This window comes from Zootoca vivipara, chromosome 6 (assembly GCF_963506605.1).
Source record: "Zootoca vivipara chromosome 6, rZooViv1.1, whole genome shotgun sequence".
NCBI classification, from domain to species: Eukaryota; Metazoa; Chordata; class Lepidosauria; order Squamata; family Lacertidae; genus Zootoca; species Zootoca vivipara.
The window spans coordinates 46,335,981-46,361,511 of NC_083281.1; the positions used below are offsets into that span (position 1 = coordinate 46,335,981).

Genomic DNA, 25,531 nt, shown 5'->3' on the forward strand with positions numbered 1-25,531 from the left:
GACATTGCCTGAATCCCTTTATCATCTGCAGGGCATCGTTGGTTGTTCCCTGACCTGGCAAGGCTCACTTGAGATGATAGATAGATAGATAGATAGATAGATAGATAGATAGATAGATAGATAGATAGATAGATAGATAGATGATAGATAATTTATACCCTGCCCATCTGGCAGGGTTTCCCCAGCCACTCTGGGTGGCTTCCAACAAAATATTAAAATACAACAAGAAATTGAGCTTTTAGTCATCAGCCCAGTCTCGTGGGATATTCTACCAACATAGATTCAGCAGGCACCTTCTGTTTTAACTTTTAAATGCCTGCTGGAAACTATTCTATTCTGCCAGGTCTCTGCAGGCAATTAAGAACACATCTTTCTACTCTGGTTAATTGATGTCTATTTTTTTAACCTTTTAATATGTTTTTTGCCATATTTTTTGTATTTTTATTGTAAACTGCCTTCATATTCTTTCTGAAACAGTGGTCTATAAATACTTTTTTTTATAACTAAATAAATGTGAAACTTTCAAACACAGCCACCCATTGAAATTCACATTTCTCCAGGTTTTGCAAGGGAATTCTCCAGCCAAGTAGTGTTTACAAAAATGCATATGCTAGGGGAAAGCTTGCATAAAAACACATGTATTAGTGAAAGTAACATACAAAAATATGTGTTATATTAGGGAACGTGGTATACAAAAAATGTATATTAGGAGACATTTGCATGAAAATGCGGCTTGGAACTTAAGAGAGTGTACCTCATTATATTCTAACCTTGTCTTAAGATCTTCTATAGAGGTCCTTATTCATGTACCTTCTTTAACAGAGGTATGTTATGTAGTTACATCAGCCAAGGAGCCTGTATTGCTCTGGTGGTTTGAATTTAAACCAACGCTAAAGTGGAGGGGGGAGCATCCATTTTAGCAATGGTTTCACTGCTTAAAAACTCTTTGTAGTGGGCAGTGGGAGCACACTTTTCTCCAACAAAGGAACAATCAGGAGCTCACTTCATGCTCCCCATTGTTCCTTTATAGCCGCATTGGTATCTACACCATACCTGACATCACCTGGTGCCAGTTATGGGGCAGATGGTCATGTTTGGGGGAAATGGACTTGTGGGCCAAATAAGAGGTGAAGGCATGGAGTTTAGGCTTCCGTCTTAAATACGGCACAGTCACAGCACAGAGGTTACATTTTGTGTATACTTGTGTGTATACTTGAATCGTCACTGTGGGAGCCTCCTTACCTTCTGCGCATAAGATGTGATTGTACTGTAATAACTGCAGGAACTGCTCAACGTTGCTCATTCTGGCGTCAAGAAGTTCCTCGCCATGTCCTATTATCTTAATTCTACCCCCAAATAAATTGTTTTCTAACCATAAAGTATTCTCCACTTCAAACCTTGCCACTGAGATGTACCATTTTCTCACATCTTCCTATTAAGTAAATCCAGAAATTTTGTCAGATGGAAGTCAAACAAAAAGAAATGTACAAGTTCCCTTTGTTCTGATACTCATTAAGGGAAGAGCTGTCATTAGGCAGATCTATTTAAAGGCTGGCATGGAAATGTGTTTGGACTTTGATTATGGCAATTTAAAAAACCGTGGCCATTCGTAGGCAGTGGGTTTTATTATTTAACAAACATTCCCCATTCCTGGAACACATTTTTACTAAGGGAGACTGTTAAATTAGGTGATAAAAGGTTACTTTTGTCTTTGAAGTTGAAATATGTAACCATTATTTCTTATCTGTCTTGAATTAGAAAGGCTTCCGTACCGTATATTTTAAAGCGCTCATTATCAAATTTCCCCAGACTTCATAAAACAAACAAATGCTTCACTTCTTGGCCTTGTTTAATCCCAACTTGATGATTTATTTTGTTTTGCTTTTTTGGCTGGGGGGGGGAAGATGGAGAGGCGGGGAAGATGACTTTTTGAAGTTTGACAGGGGAAAATATCTTTTCATTTCAAAATTGCACAAAGTGAGGTTGGGAAACTGTAACAGCTACCTTTTCATACCATGAGAAATGGGGACAGTTGCCAAGGATATATTTTAACAGAATCCGTACATAAAAAGGGAAGACAAGCAGGGCTCTCTAGTTTGTTTAAACTCAACAAGGCTAGGATGGAATTGAAAATTACCAGCTAGGTCAAGTGCCTGATGCAACTATTCTAGACGTCAGTCCATCACTTGCCTGCCTCTGAATTTGCCCCGGAGAATAAAGACAACTGTTGATAGCTGGCCATGTACTGGAACCTAGAGTTTGTTCTGCCAGTCGACTAGATTTGTCTCTGGGATGAAGACTGGTACAGGAGAGGGAAACAACACAGAGATGCAAGTTGAGGCAGGAATGCCAAAGGGAGATGTTTATGCCAGATTACATGGAATGAAGGGGGTTCTACTGGATTCTAAAGCCAGGGTAGGAATTGTTGGTATGCAGCTCCCATCATCCCTGACCACTAGTCACACTGGCTGGGGGTTGGGATCGAACAAATCTGGAGGGCACCAGGTTGGGGGAAGCTGATTAAGAGTCTGGTGTGTATGTGTGTGCGTGTGTGTGTGTGTGTGTGTGTGTAGAGTTGTGTTTGGCAGAGACTGAAATATGTGTTTTGGCAGAAACTCCAAGTTCCTCCTAGGAGAGGTTGGTGGGGCAGGCTGAAAAGGGGTGCTGTGTGGTAAGGAAAAGAATGGAAGCCCAGAGCTCCAGGGGCTGAAAGGGGGGGCAGGTTAGGCAATGGAGGAGAAGGCTTGAAGTGAAGGAAGGAAGAAGGCAATGAAAAGAGATATGTGGCAGGGCAGAGTTAAACTGTGGCACTCGCTCTCACAGGTGTCAGTGGCGGCTTAAAAAGAGGATTAAACAAATTCCTGGAGGAGAGGGCTGATGGTGCCTATGAGCCATGATGGCTGTGCTCTGCCTCCACAGCTGGAGGAAGCAATGTTTCTAGATACTGACTTAGTGAAGCCAGGGAGTTCATACACATGCAACCTGAAGCTGCTCCCAACAGCCCTTAGACCCAGGCTTGGCCTGGACATGTCACGGGTAAAGGAGGAGGAGGAGGAGGAGGAGGAGGAGGAAGCTAAGAAAGGGCCCAAAAGTGCATAATGGTCACTTCCTGGTGTCAAACAACTGCCTCAAAATTGGCCACGCAGGCCAATGATCCAGTCACAAGGGTAATGATACTCAACCATACTTTCAGATTCAGGTAGGTAGCCGTGTTGGTCTGACGCAGTTGAAAGATTTTTTTTTTTTAAAAAAAGGTTTACCATACCCATTGAGTCAATCACCCATCTCCTACTACCATTCTTAGAAAAACCCCACCCCACCCTCCCACTATATATAAGGGGCTGGTGACTTCTGTTTCAGTGTATCTGAAGAAGTGTGCATGCACACGAAAGCTCATACCGAGAACAAACTTCATTAGTCTCTAAGTATACTTTCAGTCAGGCTCTCTTTGGTAGGTTGACTTGGAAGCAAGACCCATGGTGCGCCCAGGGACTGACTCCCAGATGAGGATGCCAGCCTCAAAGTGCATGGATGGCAGCTAACAAATTGAGGTTGAATCCTGACAAGACAGAAGTACTGTTTGGGGGGGCGGGCAGGGGGCAGGCAGGTGTGGGGGACTCCCTGGTCCTGAATGGGGTAACTGTGCCCCTGAAGGACCAGGTGCACAGCCTGGGAGTCATTTTGGACTCACAGCTGTCCATGGAGGCGCAGGTCAATTCTGTGTCCAGGGCAGCTGTTTATCAGCTCAATCTGGTACACAGGCTGAGACCCTACCTGCCTCGCCAGAGTGGTGCATGCTCTAGTTATCTCCTGCTTGGATTACTGCAATGCGCTCTATGTGGGGCTACCTTTGAAGGTGACCCAGAAACTACAACTAATCCAGAATGCGGCAGCTAGACTGGTGACTGGGAGTGGTTGCCGAGTGTGGGAATACCACATTGAAAACAAAGACAAAGGACCAAAGATTCAACCAGCAAATCTCTGGGAGGGAAAGTGCCTCTCTCTTCCCCTTCGCCAGATCTTTTTATTACAATATCAAAAGGTTACAAAGATTCAAATCATCCAATAGAATTCATCCTAAGTTCTAAAACCCCTCCCAGGTTTCCTCCCACCTTGAATCTGATACTGTTGGGAGAATCTGGAACTAACACCAAGATGCTAAAAAGACTTCCTGAACTTCAAAGAGACTACATCTAAAGAAAGGAAAGAGGGGCCCAGGAATTCCTGCATAGATTAACAGTGTCTTGTCAGAAAACAAGTTTGTCAGCTTTTCAAAGGCTAACAGGAAGGAAGGAAGATTAACAGATGCCCTTTTACCCAGATCTATTGAGCCAAATGTTTTACAGCCAGGCATGAAACAAATGGCAACACAGGCCTGTTTCTTGCAACCCAGACTGAAACGTGTTTTAAAGGTGGAAAGAGATGGAGTCAGTAATCATCCCAGAAACCTATGTCCAAGACCAGGATTTTCATAATTCAGGCAGCAGAGGTATATCAAGGGAGCCACCAAGCTCAGACATCCTCTACAGGCACACATAATTATGAGTACCTGATTCCCTTCCATAGATCACTAGAAAGTCACCACTACATCTCATCCTTTTTAATTTAATTTTGCTTGCAGAAGAAAGTTTCCTGCCTTTAGGACAATAAGGGCATCGCATCCTCATCACATTCCTGTAGATGATGCCTGAATAACAGAGATCCAAGAGATTCCTGAGGTAGATTGAGAAAGACAAAGGGAACATGAAGAAAGAATACAATATGAAAACATCAATTACTAACTGAGATTAATAACTCATATGTGATCATAAATTCTACCTAAGCAAACTTATAAACCCTAGCAATCCTAAAATAAACAATTACCCATAATACCAAGATTGAAACTAGACTACATTATATCAGGAAAATATTGAATAGACATAAGCATACAACAATATCAATATAAAACAAAATCATAAAATACAACCACAATGATTACAGAAGATCATAAGCAATAAATGAATAGGCTTAATATAAATCACAGCAATCAATTGATAGATGGTATGTTCTGATAACTTGATAAGTACAAGAAAGTCTTTAGCTAAAAGTCTCTGGAAAGTCTCTGAATCTTCCTGGAACTTCTGCATTCTGTAATTGACATTTGATATCTGGAACTCATCAAGTCTTCAGGGTTCTCCAAATTGTCTTTCCTTGTACTTTGTCCAGTTATGCCTGTGTTGTTCAGTTAGGACTAGGATGAAACTTCTGTAGAAGGAATCTGGTGCTAGGTCCACATCACCACATCAACTTGGATTTTCCACAGGAACCTGTTAAAGTAAGCAGAATTGCCCTTGCCCCAAAATTATGAGCTTGAGCAATATTAGTAAAAAATCCTTTTCTTCCATATTTGAATCAGCAGATGATCCAGCAACTGGAAAAGAACCTCTTAACCTAAAACAATCCTAAAATAGTATATTAAAAGAACACTATGACAATTAAAACACATATTATAAAACTTAAAATAGAAAAAAGTTTTTTTTATTTTTATTTTATTTTATTTTGTTTTAATTAAAGTTGAATAGTAAAAGTTTAAACTGAGATAAGTGAAAGACTAAATAATAGTATTATAGTACTAACATATTTCTGTAGCTTCCTAGCTAAATTCCCATATTTCACCTTTCTTTTTTTATTTTTTATTTTTTCGTGTAGAAGCTGCAGAAAGAAGAAATCCACAAAAGCAGAAATATAAAACACATTAATGCAACTAATAAGTATAAAAGTAAAAAACCTAGGAATTAAAATATAGTAACTTATAAGAACTGAAGTTAAAAACCCATTGGCATTCAGAAAAAGTTCATTAAAAAAACCATGTGAAGGGAAAAAAACCTGGTGGGTAAATATACTCTTGAGTAAAGTTTTCTCCAGCTAGAGGTAAAAGCAAACCTAAAAAAAACTTGATTAGCCCTTTCCCCCACCCTCCCCAAAGGGAGGAATTGAGAACAAAGGACCTAGGAATGTAGAAGAGCACATGTAGATAAATTGAAAAAAACTTGCAAGGAAAGAAATCTTTACAAAGTATTTATGTAACCCATTCCCAAAAGCTAGTTAGAGAAGAGTTCCTGGAACAAAAAACATGTTATAACCCAAAAACATACAATGAGAAAAAAAAATATGTTGAAGCAAGTTCACTAGCTAAAAACATAAAACTTTTGTTAGCTCTCCTCATTGAGGACTGGCAACTTGACTTGAACAAAACAACAGAGAAGAAACAAAGAAATCATGCAGTTGCTCTGTATCCATCTTCAGACTAATCTAATATGGGAGAGAATTACAGCAATAAAAACCATGAAAAAACTAGATAAAATTTTTTGACATGTTAACCAAATTTAATACCACCAAAGACTAAATAGGAAAATTTCAGCCAACAAACATATTCAGCACTTCCGAAACATTACCTAGAAGAAAAACATGTTATTTAGGATTCAAATAAATTCCCTTCATGTAATTTCCTGGAAGTTAGAGGAATCAGGACCTGCTCTCAAACACCAGTTACAGCATCCTAAAATATCATACATCATATCAATAGAAGAAATTATCAAACATTTATCAGCAAATAAAAGATGAAGAAACAAAATTCTGAAGATAACGCTAGAGTAAATAGTTATTATGGGTAAAAAACACCATCATTAACCCATAACTTTGTCACTGGAGATTCCTTTAAAGAAGAAATCACAATCAGAGGGTGCTTGAGCATGTGCAGAGTGTAAACCTATGAAATGAGAACAAAGAACCAACATCTCACACACAAAGAAGAGGAACTTAAATGCATGTCCCAGTCTAATAGCATCTCACTCAGTGCTAGGAGAAAAAATAATTAAGTCTTGAAGAAAGAAACATTAACCATTAATTTGAGATGCTGGAATACCTTCAGAAATTAAATTCAAGTCAGAGAACATTTAGGCATTCTGAAAAGGAAAATTCTGTAAAAAACAATCCTCAATTTATCTCTTACCCACATATAGATAGAAAAAAAAATTTAAACTAAATACATAGAGCAGAATTGAGCCTATAAATTTACTCTCATGCTCATGTCTGCATATCTAAACATAAAATGCATCTAGCTAAACAATACTGCTATCAAGAGATAAGCATTAAAAACTCAAAACCAATTCACTGCATGTATGCTATGTAGAATTTACTTCAATGCAGCAAAAACATCCAATTTCAATTTTTTTTTCCAGTCTGGTTGCTGGTAAGCAGATATTTTACAATCAACTGAAAACTAAAGAATTAAAACTTTAACAAGCTTTTCTAACAAAGAGAGTTCTGGTTAGCTGAGAAACAAAAACCATCTACTAGCAAAACTTTCCTGGTAGCCAAACAAAAAAATTTTCCTCAAGGAAAGACATGCAAATTTAAATCTTCCCTTCAATCTGGTTCATATGCAGCAATTTCAAAAGATCTTCTACTAACTGAAACACGGCAGAGCTGCTCTGGAAAAAAGATTTTCCCTAAACTGCTTTGAAAAATACTAAACTCAAAAACTTCCTGCAGAAACCTTTTTACCATGCATGACAAGTTTTGATGTTTACTGGAAGCAGGAAAAGAGTCTCCAGCATATTTTGTAACAACCAAAAAGTGTTGTTGTGGAGTATCAAACAATTCCTGCCAGCCATCTTCAACAATGCATGTTTGCTCATTCAAGACAGGAAAAAAATCTTTGACCTTGCTTACATTAACAGAGATTGGCAATTCAGTGAAATCAGGGCTAGAGAGCTTTCTCAGTGGAAGTCTGCTCTCAGTTGCATTCAAAAAACTATCATCATCAGCAACTTGCTGCTCTCTTTCAGTCAAAATCAATGGAATAACAGGCAACTCTTGAGATTTTACCATGACTGTTTGCTCATTTGGAAGGTTAGCCATTAAAGGCAGAACATCCAAAGTTACCTCACCATCACCTTCCTTTAAAGCCTGACTAACCATCTGTTGCACTGCCATTTGTGGTACCTCAGAATGAGAACCCACAGAATAAGAAGGTGGCATTACTTCTAAACCAGACCCAGGCAACAGGGAGCTGGCAGAAGGCAGGGGCGCTGGAGGAGCTGAAGCTGCCTTCGAAACAAAATCTCCCCCCAAACCTGGAGGCTGTGAAGGAGGCAAAATCCTTGGAGATGCCGAGGAAGCATCTTGAAGCTGAAGCAATGGATTTGCCACCCTTGCTATAGCTGATCGACAAAGCTTCCACGTATGTAGGATTTGAACAGAAGGTTGGTCAGATTTACTCAAAACCAAACCCACTTTGTCCCATTTTTCTAAATCTAAGGTACCTTCCTCAGGGAAGAAGGACGCAACATGAGAAATCTCATGCAATAACTGGTCAATCAGTGGGGACATCACCTGATTGTGACCATGAGGACTTAACAAAAAGAGCAAATCTCTTTTATGTTTTTTCTGCAAAATACTTAGATCTCCCCCCATTCTTACCTATTTTCTGTGCGCACAGGTTCTGTCCAAGGTTCCGGACGATAAGAATCTTTCAGTCCAAAAGCCCTCTGTTTGCAGACAGAGTCTAATGGCACCTAGGGAGCTTTGTTAAGCCCAAAATCAGAAGAGCGATCATTTACCTGATCCTCTTTTCATGGATGCCTCAGAGAAGCTGCATTGGCATTCCAATTGCCTCACACGGGGCACCAAAATGTGGGAATACCACATTGAAAACAAAGACAAAGGACCAAAGATTCAACCAGCAAATCTCTGGGAGGGAAAGTGCCTCTCTCTTCCCCTTCGCCAGATCTTTTTATTACAATATCAAAAGGTTACAAAGATTCAAATCATCCAATAGAATTCATCCTAAGTTCTAAAACCCCTCCCAGGTTTCCTCCCACCTTGAATCTGATACTGTTGGGAGAATCTGGAACTAACACCAAGATGCTAAAAAGACTTCCTGAACTTCAGAGAGACTACATCTAAAGAAAGGAAAGAGGGGCCCAGGAATTCCTGCATAGATTAACAGTGTCTTGTCAGAAAACAAGTTTGTCAGCTTTTCAAAGGCTAACAGGAAGGAAGGAAGATTAACAGATGCCCTTTTACCCAGATCTATTGAGCCAAATGTTTTACAGCCAGGCATGAAACAAATGGCAACACAGGCCTGTTTCTTGCAACCCAGACTGAAACGTGTTTTAAAGGTGGAAAGAGATGGAGTCAGTAATCATCCCAGAAACCTATGTCCAAGACCAGGATTTTCAAATTTCAGGCAGCAGAGGTATATCAAGGGAGCCACCAAGCTCAGACATCCTCTACAGGCACACATAATTATGAGTACCTGATTCCCTTCCATAGATCACTAGAAAGTCACCACTACAGCCGAGACCATAGAACACCGGTCCTGAAAGACCCACATTGGCTCCCAGTACGTTTCCGAGCACAATTCAAAGTGTTGGTGCTGACCTTTAAAGCCCTAAATGGCTTCGGCCCAGTATACCTGAAGGAGCATCTCCAACTCCATCGTTCTGCCCAGACACTGAGGTCCACCTCCAGGGGCCTTCTGGTGGTTCCCTCACTGCAAGGTTACAGGGAACCAGGCAGAGGGCCTTCTCAGTACTGGCACCCGCCCTGTGGAATGCCTTCCCATTAGATGTCAAGGAAAAAACAAATATTTAGGGGAGTTTTTAATGTTTGATCTTTTATTGTGTTTTTAATGTTCTGTTGGGAGCCACCCAGAGTGGCTGAGGAAACCCAGCCAGATGGGTGGGGTATAAATAATAAAATTATTATTATTTAATTACAAGGCAACCTTAAGCATGGCTATTTGGAAGTAAGCCACTTTGGATTTACACCCAGTCTAGCGAGTTAGCATAGCAATTGTGGGCGGGGTGAGGGGATATGCATGAGAGTGAGTGTTATGTAATCCTACAATCTTCTACATTCAGGACATTCTATACAAGATCTCAAAGCAGCTGTTTTATTACAGAAAAAATTCAGGAACAGACTGGAAAGAGAAGTTGCTGAATTGGAACTCATTACCAAGCTTAAAACCATGGAGCCACCTGGGATGAACAAAGACATAGGATTCTTATCTCATTATGCATGATCAAGCTTTCTTTAGCGCCTCAGCCCTTGCTTTTTCCCCGCAGGACCAATTGCAGTCATCAGCAGTCGTTAACAGCCATCTACAGGTTTACCACTCCCATCAGCCCATCACCCATTCCCACCCACCCCCACCACCCTCTGTATATACATAAGGGTCTGACTCTTCTGTTTCAAGTATATCTGAAGAAGTGTGCATGCACACGAAAGCTCATACCAAAATAAAAACTTAGTTGGTCTTTAAGGTGCTACTGAAGGATTTTTTTTTTATTTTGCTTCGACTCAGACCAACATGGCTACCTACCTGTAACTACAATCTTCTGATTGACTTTTTCTGTGGGCCCAAAACCTTTTATCCTGGATATAGGACAGACATGGCTATTCCGCCAGAGCTGGTTGTCTCTTTCATTGCAGCATTGTTATCTGATAGCCAGAGGTGTTGTTGGGACTGGGCGGGGGGCAGGGGAATGTTGAGTCTGCAGGAGACCCTGAATCTCCTGCCCCTGTCCCCTTGGTAAGCATGAAAAAAATGTTGCTTTTTTACTGTGCGCATAGAGCTGCCTGGCACACTCACTGCACAATGCAGAGCATCACCCACCTTACTGTAATTTCTCAGAGGTGTAGATTTTAAGCTATCCAATATAGGTGCACATTTAGATCAGCCTGCACCATTTAATGCAAATTTGTGTCATGGGTCTATGCCTTGAGCCCTCAAAGTACCCTGCAGTCCTGCTGCTAATTATAAGGTGGCAACAAGAATAAAGAAGCTGTTCTTGGGGCTGAGCGTCTGAAAAAATTGCATTGGTATAAGTTAAGCAGCCAATTCTCTGGCTGCAGGATTCCAGCACTTTAATATTCTATGAAGAAATATTCCGCTAATGTCATATTATGCAAATAAAGCCACATTTACATGGACGTGGTGCCTCTCCCTATATTTGTGAACATTGTTTAGTTCTTTAAAGCAGGCAAAATTAAAACAATTTGCAACTCGTTTTTTATTGCTGTTGAAGTACAACATTGCTCTTAAATAGACCATTATAGCAAAGATTATAGCGTGGTGAAGATTTATTGTTTGCAATAGGATTCAATGCAAGTCACATCTTAATTATTTTTCGTTTTGTTTTAAAGTGCAGAAAATTCTCCGAGCCCAACATATTTCATCAAGAGGGTGACTTTTTTGCTCTCGGAATAAATTAAATAAATCAGCACAAATGTGCTTGCTTTGTGCAAATGTCTCCCCATGCTAATCTTGATTTTTGAGGTTTTGTAGTATGGGGATGCAATGTGGTGGGAGGCAGGAAGTTTTCTGTTTCTGTTTTACATGCAGGAAGTAAATGTATAGAGGTTTACATAAAACAACAGGCGATATGAGTGTTGGTTAAGGGGTTGTAACTAAAGGGCATCATGGAAAGACATGCAGTATGAAGGGGGGTGTTAAATGACACCCTTACATAGTGAAAGCATCCATGACAGGACCATTTGGTCATACTTACTAGCCCGACTCCTGACAATGGCACTCCTGACAGAGCCAATTTGAGGGGTAGGGGGAGCAGGGGGGAGCCCCAATGCTCTGGCAGAAGTCCTTGCTCAGGCTTCTGTTGATGGGACTAGTGAGTTGAATCTGCCCTCTGTGTGTCCACATTGGTATGTGCACAGGGGCCCTTCATACTGCTTCTGAATGGGCAGCCTGTACTTCTGCAAGAAAGTAAGCATCTTCACATTCCTTCCTTCTGATAGTTTAGCAACAGTAATTAAGTGACCAAGAGGCTCTGTACCTGCCTAGTCAGCTTTTTATAATGTTGAGTCCACATTTTGTCTTCTAACTTTCTTTACAGAGATTCAACTGACTTACTTTTGAAAAAGAAAAGCTAAATATCCAGGCCTCCTGCTGCTTATGAACACGAAAGGGAACTAGAAATCTACCCCAAAATGAACTGAATTCACCCAGAAATTATGGGAACTATTTCAGCAAATTCTTAACTAATTAGCAAGCCTTGTTCTAAGACATTGGCCCTCCAGTAGAGAAGATCTCCACAAGGTCCAATAACCACATTAACTTCCACCTCAAGTTGAGTATGATTTTATTTGCAAATGATATAAATTTGCATATGACTCAAAGAAGTGTGAGTTACCCTCTCCCAGACCTATTCCTAAAGCAGTGATGGAGAGCTTCAAACCCAGGGGACAAATATCTCTATCTTGCCCTTGGGATTCTTCCTAGGACACACCTCCTCACTGGTCCTACTTTACAGCCTCTTTGAGGGGGTTTTCCTGGCTGGAAATGGGACCCTGAACTCTGATAATGCCTCTGGCTTGGCTGGACAGAGGTACAAGAAGGGTGTATGAGAGCAAAGAAATTGACCTACTCTACAAAGGTAAAAAAAATCTATATTCTGCTCACTTTTGCCTTCCACTCTGCCTACCACTGGCATGTGGCCCTCATAAGGTTGCCTAGGAGGGATTGTGGCCCTCAGGCTTAAAAAAAACCCTGCCCTAAAGTCACGTACATTGTTATGGGACCCTGAGCGGTTTGCCGTGTTCCCTCTGACGTTGTTTTTTAATGCCGTTCTTTTTTTTACAAAAAGAATCACATTCCTTCCAGGGCAACTGGGGACACTGCACAATCGTATTAAAATTACCTCCTCCACCCCAGATAACCGCTATTCATCTAAATTAGCATATGCATGTTTTATGCAAATTTGTGCCATGGACTTGTGGCTTTTGATTCCTTGAGAGAAGAAGTCAATAGTCATAGCTTTTGTAGCCTGGAAAGAGAAAGGATTTGGTGGGAAATGCCATTTCATTGATGGCTCAGTTCATATTACAGGAAAGGAAAATGGATGTGAAGGCTCATTCTGTGTTTCAAAGGCAACATGTTTAAGGAGATTATACTCCTTGGCATCACACTCCAAAGAGAAGTCTGCCTTCAGAGCCTGTATTTATGACCCGAAGCACCTTATAGATTTTCCTGCCTTCGGTTGTCGCCGAATTGACTTGTCACCCAACTATTCTGACCTCCCCCTTGTTATGGTTTCTACTTTGAAAGAGGACAGGTGAGGATGATGAACCATTCAGAATGGAGTGAAGGCAGCAAGCAGGTAGAGGCACAGCTTGGCTACATCTAATTCCTCTATGTGCCACATTTGAAGGCACATGGGTTTGTCTGCATGAGTTTCATGCCCAAGGACTCACCTTCTGCATCCTCAATGCCCACACTGTTCCCCCAGATCAGTCTTCTTCAACCTGCTCCCCACCAGATTTTGGACCACCACTCCAACTCCCACCAGCCTCAGCCAGCATGGCCAATGGTCAGGGATGATGGGAGTTGTGGTCTAAAACATCTTGAACTCACCAGCTTGGCAAAAGCTGCACTGGGCAGTAACCTGCAGGAGAAATTAATCCTGTTTTCATTTTAATGAGAAGCAATATAATTTGCACTTCTAGACCCAATACACCAAGTGAAACACAAATATCAATGGAAATGTGCATTTATCTGAATTTTTCAATGCAATTTGATGTCAAAATATCTCTTTAAAGGTACACTAGAATACATTTATCGGGATAACATTTAAAATGCATTATATTTTGGGAAATTGCTTGTAAAAATGTGTGTCTTAGTATCCAGTGCATACAAAAAATGGGTACATTAGGAGAACTTCACACTAAAAATCTTTGCAAGTGACTGTGGAAATATGCAGAACTGAATTTAAGACTGGAGGAACTGAAATGATATATTTGTCCATTCCTAAACCGAAGGACTAACCAATCCCTTTCTGGCTCTTTGGTCAGCATCACAGTCATGGGGCCCTTTGGTTTTTCAAGAGACCACTTATAAAATCCAAAAAAAGAGAAATGTGTGGGATATCTCACTGTCTTACAGCTTTGAAAATAATATTCTTTTCTGTAGAAGCAAAACCATCTATAAACTCTGTGCTCCCACCTTGAATAAAATTTGCTTGGATTGCCAGCAGCCAGATCAAATTCCCCCGGGGGCAGATCCAGCCTGCGGGCTGACAGCTGGCCATCTCTATCAAATCCAAAAGCAGCTGGATATTTTGACTTGATGCAGAGCTTGGCAAGTTGCAATATATTATTCATGTGTTGGTCGGCTAAGTGCATATCCTACCTTTCCATTCATATATGTGGGGAAGCAACTTCTAGATCAGGCATCCCCAAACTGCGGCCCTCCAGATGTTTTGGGCTACAACTCCCATGATCCCTAGCTAACAGGATCAGTGGTCAGGGATGATGGGAACTGTAGTCCAAAACATCTGGAGGGCCGAAGTTTGGGGATGCCTGTTCTAGACAAACTACTTGCTCACGTCATGAGTAACCCAAAAGGTAACCGGGTTGGATGGGCTGCTGGTGAGTAAGGGTGGGGCTGTTGAGAGACTTCAAGCTTCCAGACTCCTCCTGATGACTTACAAAGACTCAGAAGCTTACACACCATATCACACTCATGCATACACACCACACAAAAACCTACATGTGCATACCCACAGTACACACACTACATCCCCATTGCAGGACTGGGCTTAAATTTGGTCTGGGGGCTGGTGATTCACCTGAAGTGACTTGGTGGGGTGGATCTGACCCACTAGCCCTGGATTTGACACCCATGCTGTAGAGTAAGGAATTTGCAGGTGAAGCCTCTTGCAAGCTCTGTATGAAGAAGGTGTGTTGCAACGTTCTCCCTGACAGTCGATTTGCAGACTGTCTAGTTGCAACCCAAATATTTTCAACATAGACTCTTTCAATTTTCCACCGAACCAAGAGAGACAAGGCATTAGAAGTTCTTTCTAGCTGTCTTCCCTGCCTCGGGCCTTGTTTCATTCAAGCTTCTCCCACTCTCAGAGTAGGATCCTGTTCACTGTCTAAGCAGGTGGAATGGACACAAGAAAAGTGCATCATGCAATATTGTTTTGCCCCGTAGTAGAACCAAGCTGCACACTTGAAAGAGTTATCTAATAATTCAGTGAGCAGAGATGTGTTTCAAACTGCTGACTGTCCAACTCCAGAAGTGGCTAGATTTCTCTTTTCCAGAAAACAAAACAGAACATTAAGTATTCATGCAGCAGAGCTCTTTAGGAGCACAGTTTACTCTTGTGTGCCCAAAGAGCGTGTTGAATAAGGTCAGTGCTGCCGAGCCACATCTGGAATTACAACCATCAGGACTGAACCCTGATAAAACCAAAGAGTTCCAGGAGGAGCACACCCAAAAGACAAAGCAGTCCACAGGACAATGATGGGCTGAGATTCAACAGTTAGGATTAATGTTATAGAATTATGCAATGTAAACTGAGCAGTTAATGTGCAAAACAGCTGGCCACTGAGCACAATCACCAGGCCTGATGGAGAATGTTCAGAATGGTGTCTGAGCTGCAGAGCTCACACATGCACATGTGGTCAGCTTGGAGGCAAGATAAAGAGAGAGGGGTGCCCAGGCAGGAACAAACTTTGTAGTGTTACAGCTTCCTGCCAAGGCAGACAAAGGAAGTGCTCTCACGGAGCTCTCTAGCAAATTTTACAGGAAAGGTCTGTGAGCCTCAGTCCCTTCATGTGCCTATCTAGCAAACCATAACTTATTGGTTTGACTGTGATAATGCTCCACAGCCAGGCCATGGCTGCTGTAGCAATGCACCTCTCCTGGCGTGCAACTGATCTGTGGTCAGCTGAAGGCATGAGCAGGCAGGGGCCAGGCTCTGAACACGAGAAGAGTTTTCTGCATCAGGCCAATGGATCGTCTAGTCTAGCATCCTGTTCTCATAGTGGCCAACCAAATGCCTGTGGGAAACCCATAAACAAGATTTGATCACAACAAGCACACTCTCCCCTCCTGTGGTTTCCAGCAGATGATATTCGGAAGCATTACTGCCTCCAGAAGTGGTGGTAGAAAATAGCCATCTTGACTAGTAGCCATCAATAGCCCTCTCCTCCACGAATTTGTCTAACCTTCTTTTAAAGCATCTAGGTTGATGACCATCACTTCCTCCTGTGGAAGTGAGTTCCATAGTTTATCTATGCACTGCATGACTAAGTCCTTTCTATTATTATTATTATTATTATTATTATTATTATTATTATTATTAATTAATTTATTTATACCCCGCCCTCCCCAGTCAAAAACCGGGCTCAGGGCGGCTGACACCAACAGAATTACAATAAAACATAAAAACAATTAATTAAAATACAGATTAAAATACAGTACTAAAATTTAAAGTGCAGCCTCAATTCAAGTATTCCATAAATCCAAGCTATGAGGGAGGAAAAACACAGAGGTCAAGCTGAGTCTAACCCAAAGGCCAGGCGGAACAGCTCTGTCTTGCAGGCCCTGCAGAAAGATGACAAATCCCGCAGGGCCCTGGTCTCCTGGGAAAGAGCGTTCCACCAAGTTGTGGCCAGTACTGAAAAGGCCCTGGCTCTAGTAGAGGCCAATCTAGCCATCTTATGGCTCGGGATCTCCAGAATATTGTTGTTTGTGGACCTTATCTGTCCTGAATCTTCCAACATTCCGCTTCATTGGATGTTCGTGAGCTCTAGTGTTATGAGAGAGGGGGGGGACTTTTGTCTGTCCACTTTCTTCATGACACACGTATGGTGTAGTGGTTAAGAGCGGTAGACTCGTAATCTGAGGAACTGGGTTCGCGTCTCCGCTCCTCCACATGCAGCTACTGGGTGACCCTGGGCTAGTCACACTTCTTTGAAGTCTCTCAGCCCCACTCACCTCACAGAGTGTTTGTTGTGATGGAGGAAGGGAAAGGAGAATGTTAGCCGCTTTGAGACTCCTTCGGGTAGTGATAAAGCGGGATATCAAATCCAAACGCCGCCTCTTCTTCTTCTTCTTCCTCTTCTTCTTCTTCTTCTTCTTCTTCTTCTTCTTCTTCTTCTTCTTCTTCTTCTTCTTCTTCTTCTTCTTCTTCTTCTTCTTCTTCTTCCACTTGTATCATGTTACCTTTTCTCTAAACTAAAAAGTCCCCAACACAGCTGGCTCCAGATCCAGTAAAGCAGGTTCTGCATGTTGGGGGCTGGAATAAATCGCCCTTTAAAAAAAAAAAAAATCTGTCTCTGCTCCTGTGGCTGTAATGGCAGCCTGGCACACAGCAATTAAGTGGGTGAGACTCTCCTTCCAGGAAAAGCTTCCCTTGTTTAATGTGAGTTGAGTGACTGAGAACTGAACATGCTGGAAGGGAGTCTCCAGGAAGGGAAAGTGTCACATTTTACAGAAAAGAGAGTTGGTGACACCTTCTCTGTGTTCCTTTCGAGATTCATTTCATATTGTTCTGACAGCTGTGGGACTGGGTGTGCTTCAAAGGAAATGGGAGAGTCATTCATATCACAGTGTCCCTCTGCTGCGGCACAGACATACAAACAGAGACACGTGCGGCTCTGCAAAGATGGCTCTCCATGAAACCAGGCTGACACAATATTTACTAAGCAATTCCTAATTTTCAGGATTTGAGCTAAAAATTTCATGGTGGAAGGCGAAGCAAAATATGCACATCGCTTTGGATTTCCACTCCCTCCCTCTCTGGGCAGAACAGCTCAGTCAGTGTGATATATATTTATTTTAAACATTTCTTGCCTGCAACTTCACAGCAGGCTACAACTAAAACTTGTTGATTGGCAAACAGCGGGTTGATGGGGGAGGGAGATCAGCAGGTGGAGTGCTGATAGTTATACCTGTTGGGTTTCTGCCTATCATCCAGCAGCTAACGGCATAAAGCCATGGTGGCAACCAAAACCTCCACAAATGAGAGCTTTAAATGATGTTCAAAAAGCCTCTCCTCTCCAAGGTGGAGGCCCTATGCTGTGTCCTTTATCTTCAGAGATTAGGCAAGGGTACCAGGGATTAGGGATGGGGAAGAAATTTGATTTTGTTTATGTTTTAATGAGAAATGAACTAATTTGCACTTCTTGAGCAAATACATGAACCCAGCCATCCTTCAAAATTTGTCTCTGAATTTTGAAATCCAATCACCAGATGTGTACAAGAATGCACATATTAGGGGGAAGTGTGAGTGAAAATGCACCTATTGGTGAAAGTAACACCAAAAATGTGTTATAATAGGGGAAATTGCTTGCAAATATATGTATAGTAGTCAAAACCTCATACATAACTGTTTGTTAAAATAGATCACACAAATGACTGCAGAAATGTGAGGAAGTAAATTTCAGGTGGGGGAAAATAGGAACTGAGAGAAACTAAAATTGCCCATCCCTGCCAGGAAAGATGCTTTGACTGCCAGCCTAGGAGAAGGAAAACTGAGGCCATGGCACCAATTGTGTCATGCAGCTCCCGGTGGATGCATAGTCTGTCCGTCCGTCCTCATACACACACACATCTTGTCCAAGAGATGTTGCCTAGGCTCATACACTCCCACCACCACACACACAGCCATCATGGGATGTGTCCATGAGGGGTGCATCTGTGATGATCATGAGGGGATCCTGCTAAATTTGCCACTATACTACTGGTCTTATGCCACCAGTTGTGTTCCGATCTTCTTGACGGAAGTCATGCTTACAGCAGCCTGGCTAAGCACAGTTCCTGGAAGTTCTGAACTTGTACCTCCAGACAGTTTTGTTTTGCATTGTTGGGAATACCAGGCTTTGTGAGGAAGCTGGTGTTGCTTCTTTTTCGAAAGCTGGGTGCTCTTTTTTATGTTAAAGATTCATTCCTAGCTAACACCAATTGATTCATATTATATTCATCATCGCCATCGTCATCTGTTTATTCATAGGCCACTTTCCCACAAGATTGTGCCCCAAAACAACTTGCAACATATTAGATGAACAATAACAATTCAAAAAGAAAAGCATGTTAGGAGCATTAGAAGCAATTGTAACATCAATAAGTAAATACAAAGAAAAAATCAATTCATACAACATTGTGGAAAACAATACTCATAAGCTAATTTAACAGCTTACAGCTAAACATGTTATACTAGCAGCATGAAAGATGGCTATACTTTGAGGAAACTAAAAGTACAATATTGTAGAAATGTAAAAGCAGCTTATAAAGAAAACAAAGGCATTAAATACTTTTTATAAAGAAAGAACATATATGAGCACGTGATTACATTGCAATGTTATTTTATTTTATTTTTGGTAAACCACTTAGGGAGCAATTCAATGTACAAGAAGCTGGCATAAAGCACTCGGGTGTGAATTAAGCCACTGTAAAGTTACACTAGATGCAAACCAGAGCCAGCAGGGTGTAGTGTTTAGATGAGAGAGTGTTGGGCTGGGACCTGGGAGACTAGGGCTCAAATCTCCACACAGCCATGAAGCTCACTGGGTGGCCTTGGGCCAGTCACTGCCTCTCAATCTAACCTACCTGGCAGAGTGGTTGTGGGAATTAAATGAGGAGGGGAAACAGCATGTGTACCACCTTTAGCTCCTTAGAGGAAAAAGTTGGATTAAAAAATACAAGACACTTGATTCGGTAGCAGGGCGGTGGCTGCTGCTGCTCTGCCTATGTTCTGTGTGCCTGATCTGAATGCGCTTAGGATCCAGCCTAAGTCCACACACACACACACACACACACACACACACACACACTGGTCCCACCATGTCCCCCGAATTCCCCTTCTTTGGGGGCTTACTTTGGGCAAGCAAATTACATTGGCATGTCTTCAACATAGCTGCCAAGTTTTCCCTTTTCTCGCGAGGAAGCCTATTCAGCATAAGGGAAAATCCCTTTAAAAAAGGGATAACTTGGCAGCTATGGTCTTCAACTGAGCCAGGAATCAGCCACCTGAGCTGGAGATCCACTGCACCCCAAGATGCTCTTTCTGGCAGATCAGGCCCCAGGATCACTTTCTTAGAGGCTCTACTTACAACCAAGCAATATAAAAATGTTGTTAAATGAATACATGCATACCGGTAGTTTAAAAAACATACTTATTTAGAAAAAAAGTCACGCCTACCGCAATACCCATCACAGGCCTGTGGCCCCTAGAAAGTTGACCATTGGAGAACTGAACTGAAAAAGGTCCCCCACCCCGGCTTGCGTCTTTCAGACATCAAAGAGGTCACCAGGGTTGCCACCTCTTTGCACTGGCCCTGCTCCTGCGCCTTTAACTGCAGCCCACCACACCGGCTGCTTCTTAGAAAGAAAAACTGGAGAAGGTGGACAGCTCACTGGGCAAATCTGTAAGAATTTCAAAAAAATAATTACAGTATTTACTTCAAATCAAAAATTCCCCGGCTGCCTTTTAATGGGCATATTTACAAAGCCATGAATAATAATAAAGTTATCTGTAATGATGTTTGTAAGTGATGTGTTTAGTGTTTGGAGATTTGTCTATTACATCTAATAGATTAAGTCTAAGTCACGGTCTGGTTTGAAGTAACCAGAAAAGGGGGTTTAACTGTAAGTAGATTTTGTGATGCATTTTCGGGGGGGGAGTGGTACACATGATAAGAGGCTGATTGGCTGTTACATCTGGGTGGGGAGAGCTATTTCTTTTTGCCCTGTTTTCTTCGCTGTTGTCCTGTTAGTGCTTTTGCCTTTCCTATCTCCAGATCTATGATGTGTAACCCTCAGTAACTTGGCAGGCAATTTAGAAGTGTTTTTTTAGTTATTTGCTCCATTGTTGCTCCTCCCTTCCACCCAAAAGCTTAAAGCTATGTAATAGTTCCTCCCTCTTTCTTCTCAACAACCCTGTGAGGTAGGTTAGGCAAAGAGATATTGACTGTACCTCCCTGGTCGCCCAACACTTCTTCCCATGAAAAAGCTGTTCACTTCGATTTCCAAACTCCTCGCACTCCAGCAGGGAGATAAACTGGACTAGAATCTTTATTTCTGTTGGGCTGGTTTCCTCCATGTTTGAAGGTTTGAAAGCTGGCCTCTGTCATCCCTCCCACATTCTCAGAAACAGAAGTGCAATGTATTTAAGCGCATGGCACAACGCACAAATCCTGAGCGTTGAATTATTTTCCCAAACATTTGTTTGCTTTCAAAGCAAGCACCATGAATAATAAGCAAGACAACCATGAAAAAATATAACAAATTGTATTGCAAATGGAAGAAGATGCATGCATGATGGAGAAAAATGGGCTTCTTTTGAGATGTTCCAAATGAGCTGAGCGCCATTATGCTACCATTCCCCTTTCAGCATTAATCAGCCCCCATCACCTGTTTGTTTTGGCTGCTTTCTTTCATGTGGGTTTTGTTTTTCCTCCCACCCATCTGGCCTTTAATGGCAAGAATGTTGTTTTCCGCACACTGCAGCAATGTGTCAAGCATGTGCCTGACTCTACGTGCTCACAGAAACCTGGGCAGATCTTGTGCAGCCCTGTTAAGAAACCAGCAGCCGTTGCACCAACTCTGCATTCCACAAGGAGGACTGTATCCAGATCGCAGACACCCCACTCTTTTGATCTTTTCCCTATGAAACAACTGACTTTTCCCTTTCTCTGAAGTCTCTTCCACACATGAATGGTTGAATCTGACCATTTTGAATTTTCTCAGTTCCTCGTTTTTTCAGATCTGAAGTTCAGTTCTCCACATGTCCACATCAGTTTGCAATCATCATGTTTTTAATTCCTCATGAATATTCAGCAGCATTTCAATGCACCTATCTCCTAATGTACATTTTTTATGTAGTTTTGACTGATATGCACTTTTTTGCAAAGCAATTTCTCCTAATATAAGGCATTTTATATATTTCCACATATATGCAGTTTATGCACACTTTGCCCTCATACTGTTTATGCATTTTGCACCCTTTTTAATGGTTGGAGAACTGCGTCACAAAATTAGGAGAAATGTAATTTTCAAAGGATTACTGTATTCCAGTCTCTGTACTGTGTTGGGAAATGCAAATAAGGTAGTTTTTCTTGAAGATTCTAGAGGCCAAGCCTTATGAGGAATTGTTGAGATAGTTTGGGATATTTAGCTTGGATAAATGAAGATTGAAAGGTGATGTGATACCATTTTCAAATATCTGAAGGGCTGTCATATGCAGGAAGGAGTAAACTTGTTTTCTCCTGTTCCAGAGAGTAGGACCAATGGATTCAAATAAAAAGAAGAGAGATGCCAACTAACATTAGGAAGAACTTTCTGGTGGAAAGATCTGTTCAACAGTGGAACGGGCTACCTCAGAAGGTGGCAGACTCTCCTTCACTGGAAGTTTTTAAACAGAGGTTGGATGGCCATCTGTCAGGAATTCTTTAGCTGGGATTCCTGCATTGCAGGGGGTGGACTACCTTACCCTTGCCAACACTTCCAACTCTACAGCTGTATGATTTTATGAAGCCCCCACTTCTTCCAAGACCACAGTCACCACAGGCAGTTGTGAGATTGTTGTTAAAATAAAGTTGTGCTCACCACCACTGCGAAAGGCAACAAAAACACTGAAAACTGGAGCGATGGCTCCCAAATTCACCCTATGTAAACAGAGGTCATCCACAGTATACATTCAAAGCAGTATCATACCACTTTGAACTGTCATAGCTTCCCCCAAAGAATCATGGGAACTGTAGCTCTTTTTGGGTGCTGAGAGTTCTGAGGAGACCCCTGCTCCCCTCCCCTCACAGAACTACAATTCATGGTTTGTATATAGTCATCTGATTAGACTATTCATCACAGCTTTTAAGATTTTATCATTAACGTAATCCTCTTAGCTGATTGTATTTATTTATTTATTTGTGCATTTATATTCCACCTTACCTCAGGCATGCCATGGGTGGCATACATAGTTTTTCCCCCATTTTATCCTCACAATGGCCCTGTGCCGTTGATTAGGGGTTGAGAGGTACAAGGTCACTGAGTGGGCATAATGGCTGAGTAGGGATTTGAACCTTGGTCTCCCGAGTCCTTGTCCAACGTTCTAACCCCTACTATCGGGATTGCTGTTTTTCTTATTGTGCCAGGAACAATCTTCTTCTATGTATTGGGTTTATAACAGAGGGGTTGGGCTGCTTTGAGATCCGGTGGTGCATTAAAGATTTTTGTATTTGTGATTCTATACGTTGCCTACAGCTTCACAGCAGAGGTGACACATGAATCTGATAAATAATAATTAAATAATAATAACACCCCCACTTTCACTGATGCAAATTGTTCCCCTTTTAGCAATGGTCTCAGCAGCACAGAAGCAAGACTTCTTTTGTACCACGGACAGCTCCATGCAGTGCTCAGGCTGGAGAGACTCCATAGAAAGCAAATCCCTGGTGTTGCTTCAGCACCAGTCGTCCTCCAAATGAGCCTTAAATGGGAGCTGCAGATCTATCTCAGTTACTAGCTCTGCCTTCGGTGACAGGAGTCTCTTCATTTAAAGGAGTCCAGTCTGCTTTAGCAGTTATTGAGTCCCGCAGAGCCAGAGAGACTGGGCTTCTGAGCTGCAGTGCTCTCAGATATAGAAGGGCAGAACTGCATCCTTGATCTGGAGAGGCACTGACGCAAGGGTTAGGGTTCTTGCAAAAGTGCTCCTCATCATGCCACTTTTCCATAGTTAAAACCATTCTCAAGGTAGCTTACTACGTACAGTCATACCTTGGGTTACAGACGCTTCAGGTTGTGCATTTTTGGGTTGCACAGCATGCCAAACCCAAAAGTACCATAGCGGGTTACTTCCAGGTTTCGGCGCTCGCGCATGCGCAGAAACACTAAAATCACGCTTTGCGCATGCACAGAAGCACTGAATTGTGACCCGCGTGCACGCAGATGCGGCACTGTGGGATGTGAACTTGCCTCCCACACAGATCACGTTCGCAACCCAAGCGTCCACTGTAAATGGATTTACATAATTACAAAAATATGACAAAAGTAGTCATAGTCAATAAATAAAAACCTATCAGAATGTACACAACAAAATTAAACAATCCCCATATAAGTCATAAGGAGATTTAAAACAGAGGTACAAAAAAGTAATATCAATAACAGCAAAATTAATATATCCAAAATTAAATCTTGACCACAACAAAAATTGCTAAACAACACTCCACTCAAAGAGCCTGTAGATAGGTGGACTTGCAGCAAAGATGGTCATCATCTTTGGCTTTTTGTAGCTGGAGTTAATCAATCAATTGTCTCACTGGTTATGTAGATCTGAAGCAAATTCCCCCTTTCATTCTGAATCCCCAGCGTTATCCCCTGAAGATGGGGAGCTTCACCCCAGAGCCATGGCATTAAGCAGGTGGTGTAGGTTTTTACATTATTTCAGAAGTAATTGTTGGACAAAAGAAATGTCAGTCTTTTGTCAGAAGTGTAACTTCTCTCAAACCACACTTAGCTCTCATGAAAACCTTTCCCTGTCTGAGAGGCCAAGTGGATGGGTCCCTTCTTGCCTAATCATACTTTCCAGACAATATTCATGTTTTAAATCATGTTAACAATGACTCCTTTTTGCTCTCAATGGACTTTTAAAAGCTTTTATGCCAGTTTGCCTTTCAGTGTTACCATAAAAGAGTTATGCAAACGTTGTCCATTTCTCTGAGTCATTACCGCTGCAGCAGCAGCCATTAGGAACGCCTGTGAAACTATTAAATAAGGTTTATATTTATCTCCTGCATCTAAAGGATTCTGGTGGATGTATTTGTTTATTGCTCAGCTACACTTTAAGGGGCAATGTTCCGGAAGATTCATTTTATATTCAGATCACTCACTGGGGCTCCTGCCATTTTCCATCAATTTCAGTGGCAATACCCTAGCAATTAGTGTGGTACGATGGAGTCACGCATGTAATGTGAATGCTTTACCCCTTAATATATTCAGAATAGTTAAAGATGAGGAAAAGGCTAGATTTCTTTTTTTAAAAAAAACCATATCCTTTTGGTGATATGAGGATCCAAGCCTCCTTTCTGTGGTGTGATCCCACCCTACAGGATATTTCTTGCAACCACAGGGGCAGATTGTGTGGGTCTCACCTGCTCAGCTGACACTGGAAATGCCAGCGCCAGGTGCAAAAAAAACAAACTGCAGGGGGTCATTAAAGTCCACCAAAATGAGTTACCCAAGCCCCAAAATTGGTTCAGTTTTTGTTCTGAGCCAGAGGTGAACTTCTGAACCCCTCGCCACTGAGCTCTCCACTTGCTGCTTTCACCTTCGCCCAAATGTGACCTTCCAGATCCCTCTATCCAGCCACTCTCCTTTTGCCACATACACCAAGATCACACCCTCACTAGCCCTGCTGCAAATTTGTGGCCATCAGTGCTTAACTATGTGTTGTGTGGCATATGTTTGGCCCCGAGTTCCACTCCAGGAGGTTTTGCTCATTAAGCTGACACCACTCCAGGTGTATGATTTTGTGCACTGATTTCATTAAACAGTGACGAACAGACATTGATGCTAAGCATGGCCATCTTGGGGGGGGGGGAATGCATGAGTCTCTCTATGCTCACCATCCCACTATCTACTGAGCTGCTCAGGTGATTTTCACTTTCACTTTCGCACCAATTTTTTATTGACTGAAGTACACTTTCTTGTGTGCAGGCAGAAACCTGGCGACATTAAAACCTC

General features: G+C 41.9%; 1 protein-coding gene across 1 annotated transcript in view; it reads left to right on the forward strand.

The window, feature by feature from the left end:
* The window catches only part of CHST8 (carbohydrate sulfotransferase 8), a 185,352-nt gene that overhangs the window by 105,653 nt on the left and 54,168 nt on the right, over nt 1–25,531 (forward strand). The window lies entirely within an intron of this gene.